Source organism: Phalangium opilio, unplaced genomic scaffold (assembly GCF_054372755.1).
Source record: "Phalangium opilio isolate 3A_F unplaced genomic scaffold, DU_Popi_V2 ptg000077l_1, whole genome shotgun sequence".
Classification (NCBI taxonomy): domain Eukaryota; kingdom Metazoa; phylum Arthropoda; class Arachnida; order Opiliones; family Phalangiidae; genus Phalangium; species Phalangium opilio.
The window spans coordinates 1,835,576-1,848,015 of NW_028324185.1; positions in this window are offsets into that span (position 1 = coordinate 1,835,576).

Below are 12,440 nucleotides of genomic sequence, written 5' to 3' on the forward strand. Positions count from 1 at the left end.
CCCGTAATCGGATTTTAATTCAATTTCAATTTCTTGTATATCGCTGGTTGAAATTGGATAAAAGTCGATATTATTAAATATTTCCTGGTTCTCTTCGTCTAGCAGCGAAAAAGCCGGCATTTTTATGAAACGTAGCAGAGGGGCTTGACCACCACCCACTACTTGTTGACGGATAATATTGGTATAAACAAACATGGCATCGACGCCTCTCATGATAACAGCGGGGTACTCCGAAGTCTCGTTATTGAGATACCTATCTAATTGATTGGCACTAAAGCCTAACAGCCTCCCGAGCCCTCTTCCGGGTGTTGTTTTGGGAAACAAAATTGAGACCGTATCGTTTAATTTTGAAACCGTCACGGTTCCGTCTACATTCTGCGTAAATTTTAGACTTTTCCTATGCGCCGGGGACATGGCTTGGCTCATAGCACTTAAAACATCGCTAATATGATAATAAACCCCGGGAGGAATCTCGCACGCGTAATTGTCAACTCGTTTGCCTTGAGGGTTATCCTGTTGATATCCGGGTAGGGACGGCTGGTCAGCCATATTTGGATCTTCTGGAAATCTATCAACATCGTATTCGCTAGTCCAAAAATTATTACCCTCTGTCAGTGTCATTGATCTCAATCGGGGGTTCACCAACGCTACACCCGAGTGGCTATGTTGCAAAACTTCTCCCTCTTCGGGAATGTTAAATAACTTGGCCATCGGTCCAGCTACCGATACGCGAACACCTCGCTCTATTTCGAGACGTGTGTAGTATCTATTTTCTGGCGCCGTTTTGAGAATAAAGATTTTAAAATAACGGCGAGTCATAAATTGCTGAACTTCCAATAATTTGTTAATCACTTTTAAATGTAGCGAAAAGGGGATTACCGCACCGGTCGGGGTAAGATCACAGGTATATTCACGCGCCGGTATTTTGATTTTCGTTGTCTCCGTCTTTGTAAAAAGATACATTAATGAAAAGTGGACGCGATATGATACGCCTGTATTGTTAGTAGTTTTAAAATGCGTAAAATTACGCTCTAGAGGCCTCTTGGATAGAAACGTCCCCCCAACGTATTCATTTTCTAAATTTAATATATCCTGCAAATCCGGCGAAAATTTCATTTCAATTTTTGCCGGACAATGGACTCTAAAATAATGCTCCGCTCCTTGTTTAATAACGCTAAATTCAGCATTGTGCAATCTTAAAGGATCGTGGTTGTTCGAGCTTATTTTGAGCTCTTCGGCGATTTCATAATAAATTTTAAAATCATCCTCCAAAGATTGTTTCGCTTTAAACTCGCCTGACACCGAGAACAATAAATAAATCCATGGCTCCTCCCAGGCGGTATAATGCTTAATGGTTCTATTGACTCGATATTCTAGATAGGCATTGTTCTCATTTATGGTATATTCTTGTATCGTGAGGCTTAAGGGACCGCATTGCTGCTTTCCGGTATAATATTTATCGGGGTCGAGGTTGAACAATTTAGCTAATTGGGGAGAAAATTTAATTTCCACCCATTCCGGTGTTTTGAAATTATACACGATAGCATAGCCCCAATTATCTACTACGTGATATGTGAATTGAATTTTATTTATTACTAATTTTTCTAAAGTGTTGGCTACGGCTCGATAAAGCCCTTCGGCGTTTTTCTCTGGCGTTTTACTGGCTCTAAAAGTTTGCGGTAAGAACAATATTTTATAGTTATCATAATCTTCAGGGTTAATTGGTTTTGGCTCTTCGGGAATAATTGGTTCAGGCTTTTTTTTCGGCGGATCAACTGGCTGCGGAAACAAGGGTTTTTCATCAACCGGTAATATGGGTAGCTCAAAAGTAGAGGATGTTGTAGAGTCTGGAGATTTTGAGAGGTCAGGCTTGGATGGGTCGGGTTTTGATAGGTCGGGGTTCGGAAAGTCAGGTTTTGAGGGGTCTGGAAATATATATATTTCCTCAACCTCTGTTGGTGAGGGGGTCGGCGTCAGTGGTTCGAAGGTAGAGGGTTTCGGAACCTCGGGCTTCGGTAACTCCGGCTTTGGTGGCTCGGGAGCAGGAATTTCAGGGGGTTCTGGAGTAGTTAGCTTAGTTGGGGTAGTGGAGGGGGGCTCAGCTGCTGATGTTGCAGTGGGGGTGGGCTTAGCCGCTGTTGTTGTTGTTGTAGTGGAGGCGGGCTTAGCTGTTGTTGTTGTTGTTGTAGTGGAGGTGGGTTTAGATGTTGTAGTTGGGATGGGCTTATCTGTTGTTGTTGTTGTTGTAGTGGAGGTGGAATTAGATCTTGTAGTTGGGATGGGCTTATCTGTTGTTGTTGTTGTTGTAGTGGAGGTGGGTTTAGATGTTGTAGTTGGGATGGGCTTATCTGTTGTTGTTGTTGTTGTAGTGGAGGTGGGTTTAGATGTTGTAGTTGGGATGGGCTTATCTGTTGTTGTTGTTGTTGTAGTGGAGGTGGGTTTAGATGTTGTAGTTGGGATGGGCTTATCTGTTGTTGTTGTTGTTGTTGTAGTGGAGGTGGGTTTAGATGTTGTAGTGGGGCTCGGCTTAGCTGGTGTTGTAGTTGTTGTTGTTGGCTTAGCTGTCGTAGTGGGGATTGGTTTAGTCGAAGTTGGCGGTATCGGTTTATTCGAACTTGGAGGTAACGGTTTACTCGAAGTTGGAGGTAACGGTTTATTTGAACTTGGAGGTATCGGTTTAGTCGAATTTGGAGGTAACTGTTTACCTGAAGCTAGCGTTTTAGAGGGGTCAGGCCCTGAATATGTTGGATAATAAGGCTTTGGAGAGGTTTGTTTCGGAAGCGTTATTTTGGGTGGTGGTGGCGGGGGAGGGGTTATTTTGGATGGCTGTGGTTGTACAAATACTACGGGTTCAGTCGTAGCAATAGGTATCGGAAGAAAAGGCGTAGTTCGCGGTAAAATAGGTATAGATGGCGGTACAGGTTTATATTCTGGTTGAGGTTTTTTTCTTATTGTCGGAACCTCATGGCTTGTTTTACGTTTAATGGCGGCCTTAGGAATGTACTTGTAATCAATTTTTTTTTAAAACTATCTCCAACATTATCAATTTCGATTTCCACGTAATTATTAGTGTAATTTAAACTTATATTTTTAGCATGCTTTGATACAGGATATTTGGATATATAGGGAACATCTTCGTAATTATTCTCTTTAAATTCAAATAATGTGGTCAAGGGGGAATCAGCTGGTATTTTGAACCGTATGTTTTCCTCTCCTAAAACTTGCAGGTAAACGGGAAAGTTTGTATCTAACTGTTTTCCTAGGGCCCCGTCTTTATATTTATTCACTAATTTAAAAGATAATTTGCCTTTTAAATACGGATGACTGTCTACATCATCATTTAACAGCTCGACAAAATTTTGGGGCAGTTCGTATTCTTTGGTCTTGGTATAACGATTGACAGGTATCTCTATTTTTTGATATTCAACAGGCTCTCTAACAGCTGCATAGTTGTCACGGTTTGGGTCACTTACAACCTGAATTTCAAACTTGTTAAACTCTTCGCTTATATTCACCCAATGATTTGGAAATATGATTTCTGCCAACCCGACTTCAAAATCACTAGTCAAGTTCAAAGGTTGATGCAAATAATTTTTAAAACTTGATTGGGTATTGTTTGGGTATATATCTAGACACGTATTAGACGCTAAAGTTAAAAAAAGTCGTCATTCATGACTAACGTCTGTTTATCAACTAACCCCAACTTCTTAAACAAACCTTATTTTATACATAAAAAGATCGTCCATAGCTCGGTAGACTGGCCGGGATTTGAACTCGCCACCTTTTTGGGTATTACATTAGTAGACCCTGCCTTTAACCACTGAGCTATGGACGATCTTAAAAACCACTCAGTTTATTTTCATCAAAACAACGAAGGTTTTTAAGCTTTTTTAAGTCGTCATCCTTGAAACATCTACGTGAATAGTTAATTAACCCGACCCGCTTCCAATAAAATATTTTCATCAAAACAACGAAGGTTTTAAGCTTTTTTAAGTCGTCATCCTTGAAACATCTACGTGAATAGTTAATTAACCCGACCCGCTTCCAATAAAATATTTTCATCAAAACAACGTAGGTTTTAAGCTTTTTTAAGTCGTCATCCTTGAAACATCTACGTGAATAGTTAATTAACCCGACCCGCTTCCAATAAAAAAGGACCACCCCCTGACTAGTTCAAGCCTGTTTCCGCTGGTTTGAGGCGGTTATTATATAAGACGTCCCGCTTTAATAGTACGTTAAAGAGTGGGGGTCGGTAAAAAAAATAAATTTCTCGAAAGCATTGCCTAGAGAACTCTTCTAAAATTTAATTTGGGCCTTGATATTTCAGTATATAAGAGCCGTGTTTCAAAGAGAGAGTTATCAGTTGTTTAACTAGACGCTTATCCATAAACTCAGTACCAGTACGAAGATGTCTTTACCCGCCGTGCGCCGATCGTGGACTCACACAGCTTTTGTTGTGTGAGAAGAGACCAAATTCGATTTTTCCATCTGTCTCTTTTCGGGCATAGTCTGGGAAGAGACCAAATTCGATTCATGTGCCTCGATTTCCGCAACTTTTTTGTAATCTTTACTGGTTACATGTGGCTGCACAAAAAGTTGCGGAAATTTGTGTGAAGTCGCATTTTTTTGCGTCCCACCACTCAACGTCGGCCATACTTTGGGATCAGATGCAAGACATCTACGTCAAAAATCCGGAGAATTTGGTCCCGGATGATGTTGAGGAGGTTCATGAATCGAATTTCATTGCGATAGTCATTTGCGTGCATACAACGGACTATCGCAATGAAGGAGAAGTTCCGGCGCCAACAACCAGACCTGGACGAGAAGACGAAGTCCCACAGTGGCTCGAATGCAACTTCCTTTGGGAGGTAAAGGGTCAACGAAGAATTTTATGGGACATGGCTCGTACAACCCGACAAGCCCTGCTACCGCATAAGGTTCTGCGTACCCTGCACAAGTTGGAGCACGTTCTCTTCAATGAGGCCTTGACTTCGATGTCCTTCTCAAACTTAACAGCTGTTCGCTCGATCAACGTGGATACGATTCGGAGCCGAAATGCCCAAGATCTTCTTGAATCAATGGAGGCATGTACCACCAGAGTGCCTGAAAAAAGCTGGTGGCCGACGCCCCGCTAGAGTGAATGTCGCGTTGATGTCGTGAAATTGTTAATAAAACGCGGCGCTAATTACGATTTAAAGAGCGGCTTTCAGTTAAGATTTCGACTAAAATATCAAGTTTTGAAAATCAAAATGTCACTTTGAGCAAGATGCTTTTTACGCTAGAGATAAGAACAATTACCTTCAAAATTATGATTTAATGAGTGGTTTTTATTAGCGTTAAAAGTGGCGGTAAATATTTTTGTTTTTTAATTTAGAATTCAGTATGTAACACGGTTTTTTATGTGGGAACAAGCCACAATTCAAAGAAAAGAAGTATTGACCTTTATAATGACAAACAATGGCAATATCTTTGTTTATATTTATATTCTTGTTATTCTCTATTTTATTGTATATATTATTTGGTATTTGTTATTAAAAAATCTTTATTTCTATATTTGGCTTTGTTTCTCAGACATGGGCTTATGGCGGGATATTCAAACAGGGATCTGGCAAAATAACACAGGTCTGGGTTGATCCATTAAAAGGATCATAAAGGAGGCAAAGCATGCTGGAAGGCAGGGTATGTCAGGTAGGAGTTTAGCTTAATCTTGGTTTGGAAGTTTGGTGGATGAGGGTCTGGCCGCCATCTTGGGGTGGCGGCCATCTTGGATCCATGCGTATTTGTATAGTCCCTACTACTAGCGTGGTTTTGATCCACGGACCTCTGGGTTATGGGCCCAGCACGCTTCCACTGCGCCACTCTGCTTAGATGATCATTGTATGAACAAACTAACTTATATCAAATAGCAAATGCTATCTTACATTAATTTAGCAGAGCGTGGTTTCGATCCACGGACCCCTGGGTTATGGGCCCAGCACGCTTCCACTGCGCCACTCTGCTTACATGATCATTGAATGAAAAAAACTAACTCATATCAAAATAGCAAGGGCTATTTTGCATTAATTTAGCAGAGCGTGGTGTTGATCCACGGACCTCTGGGTTATGGGCCCAGCACGCTTCCACTGCGCCACTGTGCTTACGTGATTATTGTATGAACAAACTAACTCAAATCAAAATAGCAAGGGCTATTTTGCATTAATTTAGCAGAGCGTGGTTTTGATCCACGGACCTCTGGGTTATGGGCCCAGCACGCTTCCACTGCGCCACTGTGCTTACGTGATTATTGTATGAACAAACTAACTCATATCAAAATAGCAAGGGCTATTTTGCATTAATTTAGCAGAGCGTGGTTTTGATCCACGGACCTCTGGCTTATGGGCCCAGCACGCTTCCACTGCGCCACTCTGCTTACATGATCATTGTATGAATAAACTAACTTATATCAAAATGGCAAGTTCTCTTTTGTATTAAATTAGCAGAGCGTGGTTTCGATCCACGGACCTCTGGCTTATGGGCCCAGCACGCTTCCACTGCGCCACTCTGCTTACGTGATTATTGTATGAACAAACTAACATATATCAAAATAGCAAGTGCTATTTTGCATTAATTTAGCAGAGCGTGGTTTTGATCCACGGACCTCTGGCTTATGGGCAGCACGCAGAAAGCTACATAACATAGAGACCTAACTTTGCGCGTGCTAACAACCGAAGCTGAAAATTGAGTATAAACAGAATAAGCTGCTGTCGGAGGTAGAGGAGTTGCCTATCCTATAGCGTGAAAACAAATTTCCTCGCGCATTCTTTATCCAAAACAGAAGGTTGAAATTTGGCAAAGAGTTTCCTGAGACCCCGTGAATGGTATGAGTAATTCTAAAACTCCCACAAGTGTTCTTTCAGTGGTTGAACTTATTTTTTCCCTTGAAATGAATGAAAGTCAACGAATTAGTTAGAAATAGTCCAACGCCTGATCTATTGCTCTACCGGATTGCTGAAGTGTTTCGGATTATATTGATATTGTATTTTTCCTATGATGGGGATAATTATCGGGGGATTTTTTACTTTTCTCGGAAAGGGTTAACAATCGAGGATTTTGTCTTTGGATGGGGTATTTTGTACAATTTCAGTAATTGGAGATAATGCCTGGGGTTCTTTGTCTTGGAAGGGTTTAGTCCGTATACCCATGTGAATCGATAAAACCTTAAAGCTATTTTTCAGTTCTAAAATGTAAATCGAGATATTGAACAAGTTTTGAACACACTACCAGCTGTTTATGCGTCAATTAATCCTATATCGCGTTTTTTGCATAAGTAAATAAACCGTCGTAAGTATACCAATACAAAAATTAGTACTGGAAGAAAAGTAAATAAAACCCATGTTCTATGCCCTATATACCATTTGTTACTCAAATTTCAAAGACACCACTAATCTAAGACATCGAGTTTTTTTTTCTACATTGGGAATTTCAATTTAAATCTTAAGGACGTCTAGGAAAGGTCAGACACTTTTAGGCTTAACATCTATAAAACCATTCGTTATAATTTGAAAATATTCAAGATGTATTTTTTTCGAAGTATTCATGATGCATTTTTGCTCTAAATATTCATGAAGAATTTTTTTTTCAAATATTCAAGATAGATTTTTCGAAATATTCATGATAGATTTTTTCTTAGTTATCATGATTGAGTTTTCTAAATTTTCATGATTAAATTCTTGAAAATATTCATGATGAGATTCTTAAAAATGTTAATGATCAAATTTTCAAAAATATTCATGATTAAATTTTTCCAAACATTCATGATAAAATTCCTGAATATTTTCATTAGTGAATAAACGTAAATCGTAACATCATCTCCAACGTAGGCAGGCACTTGTTTACCGTGATTATACACTTTGCAGGGCTCGTACCGATTTCTCAAAAAAAATTATAGGAATTATAGGATCAAAAGCTAAAAATTATAGGATTTTATAGGATCAAAATCTCAAAATTATATTATTTAATAGGATCGTATTTTTAGATAAGTTACCCTTAATAGTAGGCAAAAAAATCAAAATTAGACCAAAGTTTGGTCAAACTTTGATGTTTTGGCAAACTCATCTGAAAAATAAGTTTTAATAACTTTTTTACGTGTATCAAACAGAATCTTTGCTTATTGAGATATTTCAACAATTTTCTTCTGGTAGTATTTGGTACTCTTTCGATCAAGAAAAATTTTGTGAAATTTTTTGAGTAAGTAATTAATATAAGAACACAAGATGCGAAAGTTAGTCTAATAAAAAAAAGTAATGAGAGAGGAAAAATGTGACTGAGCTGAATCCACAATGAGTTTTAGGAGCCGAGACCGTCGTGATCTCGAACTTTTTAAAGCGATGAGCCCGAGTCTGAGCCCCGTTATTTAAATTTTAAAATTTGAGTCCGCTACGAGCCGAGCTCAAACTTTATATATAGCGATGAGCCCGAGCCTGAACTGAGACCCATTATTTAAGATATCAAATTTGAGCCCGAGCTGAGATCTCTTTAGAAAGCGAAAATGTCGTGAGCCCGAGCTGATCTAGGGGTCCCTCTTTATAAAGCGAAAATGTCGTGAGCCCGAGCTGATCTAGGGGTCCCTCTTTATAAAGAAACGCGAGCTGAGCTGAGCTTTATCATAAGGACATCATCTCTCAGAGATGATGTCCTTATGGCCTTATCCTTGGCGCTCAGCTATGCCGACGATACGCTAAAAATAGAGAGTAGACTGACTAGCAGCAGAGTGAGCAGATGACCAAAACGAAAGGAGTAGAAAAGCAGGGAGAAGAAATGGAATCTAGCAATAGAGTATAAACAACTGGAGACTAAGTCAAAACCTTTCAAATTCAATGCATTAATTACGAATCAAAGAGACACGTTTACTTTTGGTTTAATATTAATATATTTTTCAGATGAAAATTTCGCCCCTCGCTGGTTTTTTCAGGCTTGGAGCTACCGTGCAGCATAAAAAACTAGAATCGGCGAAATTATAGGATAAATTTTGAAAAAATAGGATTTTATAGTATCATTTCGGAATTATAGGAAAATATAGGAATTATAGGATCACTACGAGCCCTGTCAAGGCAGCCTACCTACTCGGAAATAAGATACAAAAGGTGTTTTTTTCTCGTTTCATGAAGCCCAGCCCATATTATTATTATTATTATGATGTTGATGACTGTGTAAATTCCAGTGAACTGCTTATATAGTTTTTTATATACACATTAAAAATCCATTTCATTCATAATTTGAAGACTACTTTTTTAAATACAACGTTCTATAATTAACCTTAGATTTAACAAAAAATATATGGCATTCTAAAATTTAAGGAGATAGTTGTCTAATTTCAAAAGTGGTGGAAAAATTAAACTTCCAGACAAAAGGAAAAGTATTCGAATATCAATATTTTCATGTCATTAGGACAAGTGAGTCTTTTTAATCTATATCTATATAAATCAAAGTCCTGACTGACTGATTGACTGACAGACTGACTGATAATCAACGCCCAGCCCGAACCGCTTGCCCTAGAAGGCTGAAACTTTGCAGGAACGTTACTCATAAGGAGTAGGCGCGTACTAAGAAAGATTTTTCCAATCCGCCGCCATCTTAAAAAATGGCGCTCAGAAATGTAAAAACTTTTCTTTATGCAACAAAGTACGCGCGTTTCAACCGATTTCACAAATATTTAGTACACTGGCAACCTATAGAAAGGCTGAATGGTTTTCGGGTTCGATTTGTTGCCATCTTTTTAAATGGCGGCCAAAAACTTAAAAACCCTTCTTTATGGAATAATGTCCGCATGAAAAGTAATAAAAAATGTCCCGACGGACTAACGGGCAACGCTGTGTGCCTTCGCTCCTATAGGGTGCTACAAAAATATTAGTCATAAGATAAATCTACCCATTCTTTCTATCATTTTGATGGAAGTTCTTATTACACGCGAGCGACGCCGCGGGTAACAGCTAGTTTAAATAATATAATAATTCGAACCATTATCTTCGGAGATTACCATCCATTTCACAATGAGAATTAATATTTGCATCCTTCTTCAAGAATTTGTCGTTGTTAGATTCTTCTCTAATCATATCATCGTGAATCTTCATTCCCGATTCTCCGCTACATTTCCATGGTAGACACGTCAGCTATTCTGCAAACTGGAGTTCTGCCACGATATTTATTTTCCAAGCACTCAAAACATTTCCTAACAAAATCCAACCAAACATTATTTACCGAAAAGACACAAAAACATTAATCATCGAAAACCCACCCACCCGGAAGCTACACAAAATATTTTTTCTTTAAGAGCTTAAAACATTTACTACAGAAAGAATTCAACCCAAAACGCAAACTTCGCGCATTATAGAATATTTGCAAAATATTTAATGTCGAAAATCCTTCCACTTTAGCAATCAGAACTTGCTTATTATTCCAAATTCACAGACTTTAACATAGAGACGAGTCGGGTCGACTTTCTTTTCGACCCGACCTGGCCCGAGTCCAACGTTAAAATTATAAACCTAACCCGACCCGACCCAAAAAAATTAAAATAAAAACACGACCCGACCCGACCCGGAAAATTTTGAAATTAATTTTGCCCGACCCGACCCGAAACGGGATTGGGTTCGCTACAAAACAAAATTATCCTATTCGCCGTACGTCTGACTAAACCGTCGGCCTACTTTCGTAATTAAGAGGGTTAATTGTATACCTCTATTACGAAGTTCAATTATTTTTAAACATTGTTGACGAAATAATTACTTACGTTCGGCGCATAAGAACGAGGCGTTTTCCTAGAAAGTTTCAAAGCTTTCTTTGGCCATTTTCTTAGCAACTTTCTTGGTGGGCATCGATTTGTATTTGTTGGTTACGATGGAGTGAATGACGAGTAAAACTAACAGAAGGACCAAAGTTAACACTAATAAAATCACCACCTGAATGAAACAAGAACGATATTCAATGAACTGGCTATCAAGTATATTGTGATTGAAAAACATTGTACTTCGTTGTCCATATTTAAGAAGGACCAAGAATTGGACGTGACTATCACTTTAGGGCTGGACGCGATAATCATATTGCTCATTTTGACGGGCGGAGACGGACTGAAATGATCCAATCGACTTCGAAGAAATGAGCTTGGAATGTACAACGCCATAACATGAGATTTCCGTTGTAAGGGTTTATTACTTTGTACTCCGGTTTCTAATCAGAGTGTTTTAATACTAGCGGTTAAATCGCACACCTTGAAAAAATTTGGCGCAATTTGATTTTCAACAAGGCCATCCCCCTCAACATCGTTCCCTTCACAAACGTAAACAATAAACGATGGTTTGCTAAAAAGTCTTTGGGGTCATCTCAAAGATTTTTTTGACATCGTGTACAAGAATGAAGTCCGTGAATAAAAAACAATGCTGACAGTCATGACGCAAACGTAAAAACTAAACGGTGGTTTGCTATAAAGTAACGCGATGTTGTTGATAACGGCACAGTATCACTTCGAACGAACGTGTGGTAGTACAGTATGGCGTATACCAATGCAGAATATGCAGACATGCATCTCATGTATGGACTGGCGCAGGGCAATTCAGTGGAAGCACAGCGGCGATACCAGGAACAATTTCCGCAACGACGCATACCAAATCGTCGTACGTTCGAGGCTGTTGACAGGCGCTTGAGGGACATCGGACAAGTACAACCCAACAACGTTCGAGAGCGAGACATTCCAGAAGACATGGAGGAAATCGAGGAAGACGTCCTTGCCATGTTCGATGAGGACCCCTCGACAAGTACCAGACAAGTTGGACGACAATTACATGTTTATCACGTTTTGGTCTGGCGAATTCTCCGCGGACATCAGTTTCACCCGTATCATATTCAAAAGGTGCAAGCTCTTAACCCGGCAGATTATCCAAGACGCATCGACTTTTGCGAGTGGTTTTTGGCCAGAGTAGAGGACAATCAATTTCCACGGGTCCTTTTAGTAACCGACGAGGCACATTTTTCCCGGGATGGAATTCTGAACTATCACAACCACCACGAATGGCGCCAATTAAACCCACACGCAACTAGTGTTAGAAGTCACCAACAGCAATTTTCTTTAAACGTATGGTGCGGCATTGTCGGTAATCATTTACTAGGTCCGCATTTTCTTCCACCCAGACTAAATGGTGAAGCATATCTCACGTTCTTAAGAGACACTTTACCTGAACTACTCGAGGACATACCGTTAGCATTACTTCGTGACATGTGGTTTATGCACGACGGGGCACCCCCACATTTCAGCCGTGCAGTTAGAGAACATCTTAATGCTACGTTTAATTTGAGGTGGATTGGGCGTGGAGGACCAGTTGCGTGGCCAGCCAGATCTCCGGATTTAAATCCGTGCGATTTCTATCTTTGGGGTCATCTCAAAGACATCGTGTACAAGAATGAAGTCC